Consider the following 13552-nt stretch of genomic DNA (forward strand, 5'->3'; position numbering starts at 1 on the left):
TTTGAAGACATATGATGTAAATTATGGTATTATCACAAACAAAATTAAAAACGACTTGGACAGATGGACTCCTCTGACACTTGATTTGTACAACCGAATAGAAACTATAAAGATGATTATTTTACCTCAACTGTTATTCCTTTTTCAATCGCTGCCTGTGGAAGTACCAACTAAACAGTTCAGCGATTGGAATCGGACTATCGCTAGGTTCATATGGGAGAACAAGAAACCAAGGATACGCTATAAAACATTATACCTGCCAAAAGATAAAGGAGGGATGTCACTCCCATGTTTGGAGGACTACTGCAAAGCAGCACAACTGCAGTATGTAGTCTACTGGTGTAAAGAGGATTACGATGCAAAATGGAAGGAACTAGAGTTGAACCAACTTGATATACCACTTCAACCTCTGCTGGGTGATAAAACCCTCAAGACCATACACGCAAGTAAACTAAGTGACCTTACAAAAATTCCCCTTAGTATCTGGTTCAAAGAGGTTTGTAGTTCACACTTAGAGAGGAAAACACGGTTATTAAGGTTGGTTGAACATGATAGGGATTTCAGACCAGCACAGCTTGATATGAGATTTAAGGAACTGACACGAAAAGGCATTGCTTCGTATTGTGTAATTTCATCTGATACTGGCCTGGACAGTTTCCAGCAATTACAGGAAAACCATGATTTAGACAAAAAAGATTTCTACAGATATTTGCAGCTTAGGCACCATTTCGATAGAAATATTAAAATCCCAAAGGAAGGTGACTTGGACCTCGTTGACATTCTCATTGATGCATATAAAGGTAAAATCCATAAGAAAGTGGTCTCTAGAATATACTTATGCCTGCAACTTCACAAAAAAATGTCAACATCATATGTCAAATGTAACTGGGAGAGGGAAGCAAATATAACTTTGACAGAGGACGATTGGCTGAACATATGTGAAATAAACTCCTCAGCCACCAGTTCAGGGTAATGGAGGGAATTCGCATGGAAGAATATTATCAGGTTTTTTATCACCCCAAGAAGAAAATATCTACAGAGTGGCAGAATAGAATCTGGGCATTGCTGGAGACAATGTAATAATGTGATGGCTGACCATTGTCACATCTTTTGGTGTTGTCCAGTAATTCAGCCGTACTGGCTAGTTGTAGTTAAAGAGATAAATTCAATTCTTGGTTTTGACATTGAGTATAATTTTCACACTGTATATTTGTGTAATCCACCAGTTGATCTCAATCCTCAGGATAAATATCTTCTTAAGATATTACTGACAGCCAGCAAGAAATCAATAACAAGGAAATGGCTTAACAGGGAGCCGCCGACGGTGGGAGAGTGGTCAGCCACTGTAAAAGAAATACATGAAATGGAGATGTTGACTTTTTCTTTAAGATTGAACCGTAATAAAGCCTAGAAGTATTGGTTGAAATGGCTCTTGTATGTAAATGAGAAAACAGAATAGAGCAGCTCCTTTCTTTTTCACTTTGTTTATCCTCGACGCTGTGACTGATGTTTTGATGGACTTGCCCTGGAGAGACTTCCGGCTTCAGCTAAGAAACTTGTCGGCTTCAGCTAAGAAAGAAATAGTTTGCCCCACACGTCCAAAATTCTTAGAACACATCAGATAACCTTCCGCAACGATTGCAGGCTCTTTAGTGGAGCTCTGCTTTGAATGACGATCCATCGTGACAAATGAATGGACTACTTGCGGAGTGACACGAAGACATGAATCAGAGACACAAAAAACGTTGAGAGGGATGAGCGGTCATTATGACCCGTGCCTTTCGTGATGTGTTTTTCAGGATGAAGTGTGTTATGATCTTTCTGGTGTTGACCCTGGTCGTCCTCATGGCTGAACCTGGGGAGTGTCTATTTGGACGTCTGAAAGCCATGTGGAGAGCCGCAAGGAGTGGATGGAGAGGTAAATCAAAGCTGAATGTACATTCAGCGTCAACTTGAATAAGTTTATGTATAAAGACTACCTCAGAATGAAGCCCTTGAGATGTACGTAGTGATTTTAGTCACAGCTTTAACTGATTTTAAAAAATGTAAAAATTGCTTGATAGCAAAAACTATCTTGCTGAATAAAAAGCTGAAATACAAACAGGCTGTCTCTGTTTTGTGCTTGTTACAATATATGATGATATTTTGCTGATAAAACAAATAATTTACGTCTTTTCAGCAAAAACATCATAAATTGTCTTTTTAAATCATATAAACAGTTACGGAACAGAACTTCTAGTGGTCACATTTTGTGAGGCCATAGAGAAGTAGTGTTGCGTAACTTTGTGTTACCGTGAGAACAGTAAAATGTCTCATCATTACAAAGTGAGATTAGATCAACATCATGCCATCTACGTGCAAAATACAATGACAATACAGAATGACTAGACAAGATTATCCATCCTCATCATTATAAGAGACGGGTAACTCACGACTGCTCTGCAAAGACGTCCACATCACCTCTAGATCTCACTGTGCTCACTTTGCTGTCTGACACAATCAAGCTGTGGAAAGGTGAGAAGTCAAATTTAATCCTCATGTCACTTTATTATATGTTAAGTCTTTTAGATGAGATGTGATGAGCTTTGACACTGGCGAATGAAGGCAGGGAATGATTGTGTATGTGGCCACTGTGATGTGTTTTTCAGGATGAAGTGTGTTATGATCTTTCTGGTGTTGACCCTGGTCATCCTCATGGCTGAACCTGGGGAGTGTCTATTTGGTCGTCTGAAAGCCATGTGGAGAGCCGCAAGGAGTGGATGGAGAGGTAAATCAAAGCTGAATGTACATTCAGCGTCAACTTGAATAAGTTTATGTATAAAGACTACCTCAAACAGTCAGCTGTAAATAAGCACTCGCATAAAAAACAACTAATTAAATGGATCGTAAGTTAGGGTTGTACACAGGAGGAGTTTTGGTTGTCGATAAGTACAATACGGAAAACTTAAATTGTCCTACATCAACATTATAGTCGGTTTTAAATATTTATTTCAATCTCATCTCCTTGTCTGTTTAGCACAAAAATTCAAAATGGACAGTGAGAAGATGGCTAGAAGGTAAGGACTTAGTAGTCACTGTTATTTGTAACTGTTATTGGATATTGAATGAATATTAAACAGAAATAAAATGTATGTATTTAGAAACTCAAATCTGTACTTTAATTCATTTCTTAACCAAGGTATGGACAAAACTGGCAACAAGGAGGACAAGGAGGACCACCAGCAGACCAAGGTCAAGCTTCACCAAAGACTTCATGGAGATGAGCCATTTTTAAGCCAATGGTTCTGAAGGATCATCAATGCCCCTTCAATAATTTAAGAAACAAATAGATCATCAAACAAACCAGTAGTCTCAGGTTTGCAGGATTCATGTAGACATCATTTAGGCATTGGTTTTTAAAAACATGAAATTTTGACTGCTACTGCAAACTGTTGAATGACTGTTGAACTGATGAATAAAACTGCATTACAAAAAATCAAACTCTGCTGTTTGTTATTATTTAACCTGTTAAGAACTAGCCCTCTATTTTGTCTCTGCTCGATAATTAGTGTATCTCTGCAACTACAAGGTCTATTTGAATAATCAAGGTATCATAATAAAGGGAATACTTGAAATATTAAAAGTTTAAGTATATATGTCACATTTTTTTAATTACAATTTTAGAATGAATATCCCTGAGGAATGATGCAGCTGCAGCTCCAAATTTCTAGCAAACCATAGCAAAACATCTGAACATTACCTCTGCTAACTTATACGCTAATTATCAGGTACCAAACTATAAATTTCATTTATATGTTACCACAGGTGCTCAAAAAATAGTCCAATTGGGCTCCGCTCAGGCTTAACCAGTTAAGTTAATAAAAAAGGATGCACAAGCTGACACTGAATTTATTACATGGATTGGATATTGGCCATAATGTAAACAAAGTTTATTTGCTATTGACATTAGAAAATGTGTTATACTGTAATGACGTAATAGGTTAGAGGCCTGTGGGTATTTCAGTATTATGATATTACTTCATAAGACATCAGCTCTATTTTCTTAAAACACAGTGATCAGGATGCTGGCGGTATCATAAACTTGTGATTGAAATTTTCTGTAATGATCCAAAATCCATCCAGCTTTTGTCGAGGGAACCAGGGTAATACTAACTTTTGGGTTAACCTACAAAAACAAGTCATGTGTGATAATGCAGAGCCCTATGTCAGAGGCTGCAGACTTGGGATGCTGCTTGATATCTGGTTCTAAATGTTGATTTAAAAAAAAAAAAAAAATGATATTGAAGGGGACTGCGAGTGCACACTCAGAACTTTAAGTTTTCTTCAGTGTCAGGTGATCATTGTCTGTATATCCATGGGTACATCACAAACAGTAACTGTGAATAGCTATTTTGGCATACTTTCAATGGTGCCAGTTTATGGCAGTCTGCAGTCTTGCTTTGTTTTCAGCTCCAGGGTGAAAGAGCGAGGCTACAGGCGTTAAAACCAAAGCAATAACCTGAAAGATGCCACAGAGTAATGCTGCTGTTTCTTGGTCCCACCAATGGGGGTGCCAGATCAGTGAAACGCTCATTTAGGTGCTTTTATTTTGGCATAACCAAAAAGATAAATTTTTATGGAAGCCCAATTCTGCATGTTAAAGAAAAAAAAAATAAGATGAAAACTGTACAAAATACAAATATCATTATCATGAAATAAAAGTAGAAACCATGAGATGAAAGTCATAATTATGAGACAAAAGTCAAATTTTTGCCATAACTTTTTTATCTCATAATTCTGACTTTTTTTTCCTTATAATTTTGACTTGTTATCTCATAATTTCAGCTTTTTATCCCATAATTATGACTTTTTGATCTCATAATTTCAGTTTTTTATTTCATAATTTGGGATTTTTTTTTCCATCAAGGCTAAGTTTTCATCATTTTTTTTTCTTTAACTGGCGGAATAGGCATCCATACATTTTATCTTTGAGGTACATGGATTCATGTTATCCAATAAGTAGTTTTAAATTAAATTTCCAATTTAATGTTAATAACAGTTAAGCTTTTGCATGTGCCTAAACCAATCCCTCCTGTCTTTTTCCTACACTAGTGCAGCTAATTTGGCTTCAGAGAGAGGAGTCCAGGCAGGCTGAGGTGTCAAAGATATGGATGATGGATCTCTCTCACTGTTGCCTGAAGACAACCTAAAGGGCATATTGGACGAACTCTGAAAATTACACCTGAATCTCCCCCATAAAATAAAACAAACACACACCAACAGGCAGGCAAAGTTTGTTTTGGGCAGATGGGGCTTCACTTAAAACATATCGATCGGAAATGAGATGTGGTCAGAGGAGGGATGAGGTTAGAAAGGTGTGTGTGTGTTTGTGTGTGTGTGTCTGAGGGTCACCCATGTCATTGGCTGGGGTTGTTTACCTAGAGGCGATTGCTGGCCTCACACAAGCCCTGCCCAGACAGGGATGCGTGGTAAATAATAGAAGAGCTATGACAGAGGGCAAACACACACAAACACAGGCCAGCATCAAGGTTAAAGATGGGTGTGGGTGTAATGGAAGAGCGCTTTATCGACACGTCATTAATACATGAGGAGGGGTTCACCACAGCACAGAGGGAGGAGGCACAGAGACATGTAGTCAGCGTGGACCCTGACATCTGCATATCAAATGCATGAAAGGTCTGTATGTCTCCATGACAGTTCAGTCGATATGATTTCAGCCACACTGCAGAGTCAGGTGACTCCCCCCTCACTTACTCACATTACAGACTCTCACCATTCAGATAAGCTGTTGACTCAATGGGTCAAGATCAGGTGTAATAATAATGTGGTTTTAAAAAATCCTTGACACACAGATGACTTTTTATCATTTTGGGACCACTGCAGTGTATGGAGTAAATAAAACTGAAGTAAAAATAAATGTCACCCACTACCAAACAACTTGAAATCTTTTATGAAGTTTGAAGCTTCATAAAAAAATTAAATACAATACATTAAAATCAAGGGACACACTGATAACATTTTCATGTTGAAAAATGTTTTTAAATAACACATATGCAGAGCTTGTAGAAAGGTGCAGTATAAAAGTATATCTTTTCCTTGTGAATGAATAATATTAAAATGTTAAAATTATTGCTTTGTTTATCGCTATGCAAGAATTATGAAAGTTGGTTTCAGCTTCTAACAAGGTTTGTGAGCCATCGTAGAACACAGTTACGTGGTATCTGTGTTTTGTCAGCATGAAGAGTCTCGGTATGTTGCCAGTTTGTGGAAAACAACGTAAAAATGGCTGAGTTCTACAGTTTGCAGACGTTAGCAAAATTAATGTAAAAGTTGACTAGTCAGCAATGTTTACTAGGGCAACAAACTGGCAACAACTTGAGGGGTCAGATGATTTGAACAACAGCTGTGTTTCAACGTGAATGCAATGGCAGAGGGAGATGGAATGACACATTTAGTGACTGAGTGTTTTCAATAACACTGTTAACAATCGGGAGAAACTTACAAGTAAAAATGTTTCTGTTATATAAAACTATCTGTCCCAACATCCCACCGCAGTTTAAATGTTATGCTTTTCTTTGTCATAAACAAATAAATCAGTAAACTGAATATGGTATATATAGTATATTTTTGAAGTTGTGTACTCACATTATCCTAAATGTGATAATAGATAAACCAAGAAAAATCCATGATTTTATTCAAGATATCACGGTGTGTTTCATTTGGTTGAAGCATTAAATGATACTTCAGAAATTAAGTACGATGGCAAAAATGACTACACGTAATGTGAATAAAACTTTACTCCATTACCATGTCTGTGAACATTTCTGCCTGAGTCATGTAGATATTTCTATCAGCAATAACGGTTGTTAAACAATTAAAACAACAACTTCCATGATCCAATGCTACTTCAGGACGTCATTTGTTTTCATCTTTTTGATTAAGAGAGTCCTTTGAGCAGAAATTACATATTGTGCTTTTCAAATGAAATTTCATTTTATTTCAGAGCAGTTCAGTGAGATATTGTGATCATACTGAAAAAAAAAATTTGAGAAAAACAACTGTGAAGTGAAGGAGTACTTTGAGTTTGTGTGTTGTTTTTCAAAGTTGTTCTCCTTGCTGTCCTGAAGTGGCCTCTTTAATACCAGCCTGTTGTGAGAAGTCAGACAGGGCAAACAAGAAAGAACGGACAAAAATGTCATCAATCATAAAAGCTTTAGGACGGGAACACTACAGCACCATCACTACAGTTATCTCACATTTTTAAAATTCTTTTTCTGTCTTCTCCTCTACAACTCAGTCTCAGCCCATTAATTATCCCATCTGATATCTGAAGCAGGATCAATGTTTTACTTTTACAAGCAACATTTTAAGATATCAAAAGTTGGTTTCCGACAGGAACACTGAGGCCATTGTATTTTCTGATGTTTGTAAGCTGAAAGGTGTCATTTTATTCGTGCCTTACAATATCTAAAAATGAAGTCAGTAATATACAAATCATCAACTATGTTAAGCACGAATATGAATTTTGGACACACAAGGAAACCTCAGTGACAGAAGTGTAGGACCAAATAATCCTGCACACTGTCTTTACATTATTTTTGCCTGATTCTATAACTACTGAAGAAAAGAGGACTAATATGAAAATGTGGTTCTTTTGATTGGAAGCTGACTGATTTCTACCAAGTCTGTATGTATTTGTATTTCATGTCACAGTGACAGCTGCTTGTAAGAACTTAATTTTAATGCTGAACAGTATGCAGCGAAAGTGAACAGTAAAGTGGGGCTGCTATGAAAGAACATTTAAGTTGAGTAAAAGTAAAGAAATGGACAAATAAAGATGTGGTGAGGGAAGATGAGCAGGAATAACAATAGAAGAAGTGTACCAGGTTTGAATTGAGGAGTGTGGCTCTGGGATCATGTTGTATACTGACTGTGTGTTTGTGTGTTGGTGTGTGTGAGTCGGTGTTAAATGCACTAATCAATACGGTGGATGTCACCAATCTCCCCAGTAGTGACCGAATGTGGATACAATTCCCTGGAGCAATTACTGCTCTCTCACTCCACCCCTGTCTCTGTCCTTCAGTCTTTCTCTGCTCGCTCTTATTTTTTAGCACAGAAATAGACAGTTTGACAGCTGACATTGAAGAGAGACAAACAACAGGCAGAGAAACAGAGATATGTAGTGGATACCACTAAACATATCAAAAATATCTTCAATGCGCCTCGTATTTCCTGTTGTTTTGCTGCCTTGAGCACTGTAATGAAAACCACTCACTTTATCATTTTCTTTTAGACATACTGACATCTTTTATTATGAGCAATTTTGTTTTGTTAGTATTGTTTGCAATTGAAATTAGATGTAGTTTTGCCTCAGCACTGATGGATTTGAGCTCGCGTTTATGTTTACACATAGGAAACAGGAAGAAACTCAGTGAGCACCGGTTTGTTTTGACTGGTTCTTCCCCCTTTGTTAAAGGAAAACTGTAGGTTAAGAACTTAACATAAAATGGCTGAGATCTCAAATCATTTTGAAAAGACATTATTTACACCCCTTTAAGAGCTGAAATCCACACTCAGTACACACACTCAGCCACGTGTCAATGGTATAAACAGTGTTTCCCACACACTAATTTATTTGTGGTGGTCCGCCACATATTGATTTTCTATTTTTGGAGCTGCGCATTCTGTTCCCACTTACTCAAGACAGTGCACCTGTCAGCAAATAGCATGATGTTATATACTACAATGCAGTGGATGGCGGTGTGATTTTTAGTCTGCCGGTAAAACCAACGAAGAAGATGAGGAGGACAATTTAATGCAGTTGGCTTGACCATAACTTCCTCTGCAAAGCTAACATTATGAAAGACGTGTCTGTAAAATGGTAACAAACGCCTCACAACCCCCGCTAAATGACTCTTTTCCGCCCGATTAAATTATTTTATCCTCATTCAAGTTAGCTCGCCATTAAACCGGAAGTTGCACATGCTCTATGGCACCCCAGCTGGACAGCCACCGCCACAATCAAAGTCTGATTCTGTGGGAAACACTGATAAATACTGTGTTTTCAGATCAATTTGGGATCTCAAGGTTTCTGGAGACTTGTATCATGACAAGTTCTATGGAGCTCTTATGGGTTTTTTTTCTCTGTTATTTTTTTTCTTTTCTTTTTTCTGTCTCAGAGAACGCTGCAATGCTGTTTTGCTGTGATGCTCCAGAAATGTTTTGTTGACTACAAACCTCCACCTGACTTTCCATCAGCATGAGGGTGAGTAGATCATGATTGAATTTTTAGTTTTGGAAGAACTCATCCTTTAAAGAGTACTTTTCTTCCCATTGCTGTTCGGTGGGTAAAAGCCAAGTGAAGGGTCAAATGTCTTAGCTTGACCTTAAATGAGATTTCAAGTGTGGTAGCAACAGGAAAGGTAGTAAACACGTCTTCCTATTTAAAAATGGCCCAAAATCAAGGCAAAACAAGGGAATACCTGCAGGATGCGACATCAAGCTGCATTTGACTGAAATTAAATTTATGTACAGCAAAATTAACTATGTGTATAACTGGTATTTGACATGTGTCATAAAGATGCGTCAGTGCACTGTGATGACAGCGTGTTTTTAGCTTAAGAAATTACATTTCACAGTTTAACTCTCACTTAAGTGCAAAGCTGATGACAGTAATCTATGCAGTGACAAATATGAGTCATTGCTTTATTTTGTAATGTCCACTCTTCTTGAGCTGAGTAAATGAAAGCCTCCTCGAGTTACAACAGACTCACACATATGAACACACTGCGGCCTCCTGCCGCTGAGTAAATCCATTGAAGGTGAAAGCCGGTTTTGATTCTGCTTTCTGGTTTTGACGGAGCTCCTTAAAATCACTGCAGGAGGTCGGTGTACAGCTGGGTCATCCTCTGCTCTACATGACACAGTGAGGCAGCAGAGGGCTGTGTGATACTTCATGTGTTGGCATGCAGCACATCTAATCTGTCTACATCAGCCATGCATTGAAAGCTACACGTGTGGACAAATGCAATGAGCTGTGTGGCCTCCAAATGATGCAACACATACTGATATTGCCCTTCAAAGTTACATACTGCATGTGTCTCTTTATCAGGAAGTCAATTGTACAGCAAACTTATGGGCAAGAATTTTGTTAATAAATTGGCTAGTCAGTTATTAAGCAATAATTTAGAATATGTGCCAATTCTTGCCTTTAAAATGTGAATTTTGCTGATTTTACATTTTATATCACAGTAAATATAATATTTTTAGGAATTGGACTGCCAGTCGGACAAAACAATAAATTTGAAGATGAGTTGAAGAGTTTCAGGAAATTGTGAAGGACTTTTTTTTCTGTTTTATAGAGACAAAATAAAAATATTGACAGATGATTCAATAATGAAAATCATTGTTAGTTCCAGTATTGTATGGACAAAAGTAATCCCTCTCAGTCATCACTTATGACCCATTGGAAGTGTGGTGATGTCCGTCTCGGTTCTTAGTGTTTTGTTGTGTTCGGGACGTTTCTGGGTGTCTCTGCTTTGTGTGTCTGTGTCAGCTTATAAAAACCAATGTTAGCCTTGTTTTTCTGTTAAGTTGCATACAAATATTAGAAGTCGTGGGTTGCGCTATTTTGTACTTGATAATGACATCATTGAAATCCCTAACAAAAATAACAACAATAACAAAGTAATATAACCCAATACTAGGTTATATTACTTTGTTATTGTTGTTGTTATTTTTGTTGGCTAGTTGGTTTTGTTCAAGTAATTTTGAGTTATAAAGAACAATGTGAAATTACAAGGTTTAGTAATTTGGAAAGCCTCTTTGTTTCTTACATTAGATAAAGTCGCCTGTTTCAGGCTATATTTTAGAACCAAGACTTTTTTTGGGCTTGTTTCTATAGACCTGGTTGCTTGTTTCTCTAATGAGATCTGGCAACATGGAATGAAGCTCTTTGGCTTCCTTCACACAAAATCCAACAATGTGGAACCTTCCTGCAGGGTTTTGCAGGGGTGTAACTTTAGTGGTGTTTTAGAACATAGCCATCAGAAACAATGTCTTACTTCTCCGATTTACTGCTTTGTTCTAGCAACACTGCTCCCACTCTAAGAAGGAGGGGCCAACTTTGGTTTATTTTCAAACAGCAGCTGACAAATCCTGCATAGTAAAATACACAACTGAAGAGACATAAGAAGACCACAAGCAGATACAAAAGCATACACATATTAGTTCAAAATTAAAAACTGTAACACAGCTAATAAAGAATTAACCAGATGTCTTTGTTCTTCTTCTCTAAAGTGGCCACAGTTAAATAAAAGTGTCTGAGTTAGACATTAAGAGAGAACAAGACCAACTCCTTTTCTTCTGTCAATCCACCAAATCCATACAGAGAGAGAAAGAGCTGTCTGCTCACATCAAAGTCTTAAAGAGGCCCAAAGCTCAGTTACAGAGAACTAGCTGTGATCCCAGTGTCATGCAGGCTGATCTTATTACAAACCTCATTACATGTAGCAAATGCCACATGGCAGATTTTTTAATCCAAAGCTCATAAAATGACAGACAGTCACAAATCGGGGTTAAGACCTGCTGCTTCACACCGCAGGATTATACCAATGAAGCGTAGCAATCATAACATGCCCGCCCCCTTGTTCAATTAACACAATCTAACACAGTCATTTATCCCGTTCACTTAACAGCCGCTCAGGAGGAAGTCGTACACTGGTGGGATTCCCCATTATTGCTTGAGGTCCTCTGTATAGTATGTTGCACTTCTACTGTAATCTCAACGTTTTTATCTGCAACAAAGTACACAAATTAAGATGTTTAAAACTCAGCAGATTTAAGAGTCGAAAACCATGCCGGTTTTAAACCAAATTTAAGCCAAAACAAAATAAACAAGTGCAAAGAGACAGATGTGCATGTGCACATTTTCTCTCTGACCTTGAACTAAATGTGATGTAAACTAGTAACAAAGCTAGTGATGAAAACACAACGCTGCTTAACTGAGGTTAGGCGCGTTATTACTATTTGACAGAGTATAGCTATATCTTATTCCAGGCCAGATTTGATCTTGGGGATTTTATAATTATCATGCAGAGCAAAGCTTAAGCATAACTGCAAGAACTCTGGTGTAGTATTCTCGGGCTGCACATAACCTCTCTGAAAGGATTTCACAGTAGATAAAAACTAAAAATAGGGAGAGATACATTTCAGACAGTGTCCATTAGTGTAATTAGAGCTACTCCACAGACAGTCAAATGATGTTATTTTCTTGCTGCATATTGTTTTTGTTTGATTTAGCATCACAGAATGTCTCTAGCTGGGTTTCGATTCAATATAAATAACTGTGCAATATATACCCATTTGCTAAATTAAAAACCTGAGGAAAGCTCATATTTGTGATTTTTGTTCTAGTTCTTTTCCACACTGGTCACCGATCTTCAGAGTAATCTGTGAATTTTACTGAAGCAGATAAAAACACATTTCAAAGCATTTGATGCTTCCTTCAAAGTCCACATTTCAAGCATAAATACTGCACATCGTGATGGAGGGACGAGGACAGTCCAGTTTTTCAAGATTCAGCCTCATTCACTCAGTTATGACAGATGTGGAGAAACAAAAAGCAATGATGATGACAGGAATTTAAGTAAGGTACAGATTTGACAATCAATCATTCACATTAAACCGCTGTAACTCAGTCAGTAAAATAAAAATCAAGCCAATAAAATTGCCTTTAAGGTTTTTCAATAGAAAATGTACATTTAAATTTACTTACTGCTAAAAACTTGCAAAAGTCATTGCCATAGTTTAGGATTTAATCAATTAATTAGTAAAACCTACCCAGACTCCAGCTGTACGTACAGTATAAGGTGAGGGAACACTACTGCGGTTACCACAATTAAGCCAGCTTTTAAACCTATACTTAGGGCAGTTTTCATTTTGTTCTCTTCATTTTCCCTCAAAGCCCCCCTTCACAGTAAGCCGAGACCTGCGGCTTGTGGGGGCCAATATTAGTTAAGTATTTATTTACAGATCCTGGCAGAGCTGTCCTGTGAATAATTCATCTTCCATGCTCGGAGGAGTCTGTTGACAAGACAGCCTGACGCAGGAGAAAGGAAATCAATGCAGCTATGATGGGCAGCCGACTCCAGCATATCTGCTTCTGACCTGAACCTGCTATAGGTGTGTGTGTGTGTGTGTGTGTGCTTGTGTAGTTACAGTAGTTACAATACAGCCCTATGTAAAGTGATCAGGTCTTGTTCTGCTGATCGGAGCGAAACAGTGTCCGTCGAGGGCAGACATGCCGCAGGGAAATGTCATCTTCACGTTCCTCCTGTTAGAGGCTGCAGACAGTAACTCTATGCTGCTACACCTGAACCCTCCATTACAGACAGTAAAAGGCTGCGGTGATGTACAAACCACTTAACTGTAAATTGAATGGATCTGATAATAATGTGACAAGTATTTTGAAGTGTGCACCTGCATTTCTAGTTTCTGCATCTGAAAAATAAATTAACATTACAACGGAGTTAGTAAAATGCACACGTGAGGC

The 13552-nt window shown here is 37.8% G+C and overlaps 1 protein-coding gene and 1 long non-coding RNA gene across 3 annotated transcripts in view; one reads left to right on the top strand and one right to left on the bottom strand.

Annotated features, from left to right (window-relative positions):
- Nucleotides 1-13552, bottom strand: part of LOC141017767 (exostosin-1) — a 275169-nt gene that overhangs the window by 150166 nt on the left and 111451 nt on the right. The window lies entirely within an intron of this gene.
- LOC141017771 (uncharacterized) lies at nt 2469-3480 on the top strand. The gene is made up of 4 exons (XR_012180676.1): nt 2469-2514; nt 2649-2767; nt 3017-3056; nt 3179-3480. It is a non-coding gene; the product is annotated as an uncharacterized lncRNA (long non-coding RNA).

The sequence above is a fragment of the Pagrus major genome, chromosome 22, assembly GCF_040436345.1.
Source record: "Pagrus major chromosome 22, Pma_NU_1.0".
In the NCBI taxonomy this organism is placed as follows: Eukaryota; Metazoa; Chordata; class Actinopteri; order Spariformes; family Sparidae; genus Pagrus; species Pagrus major.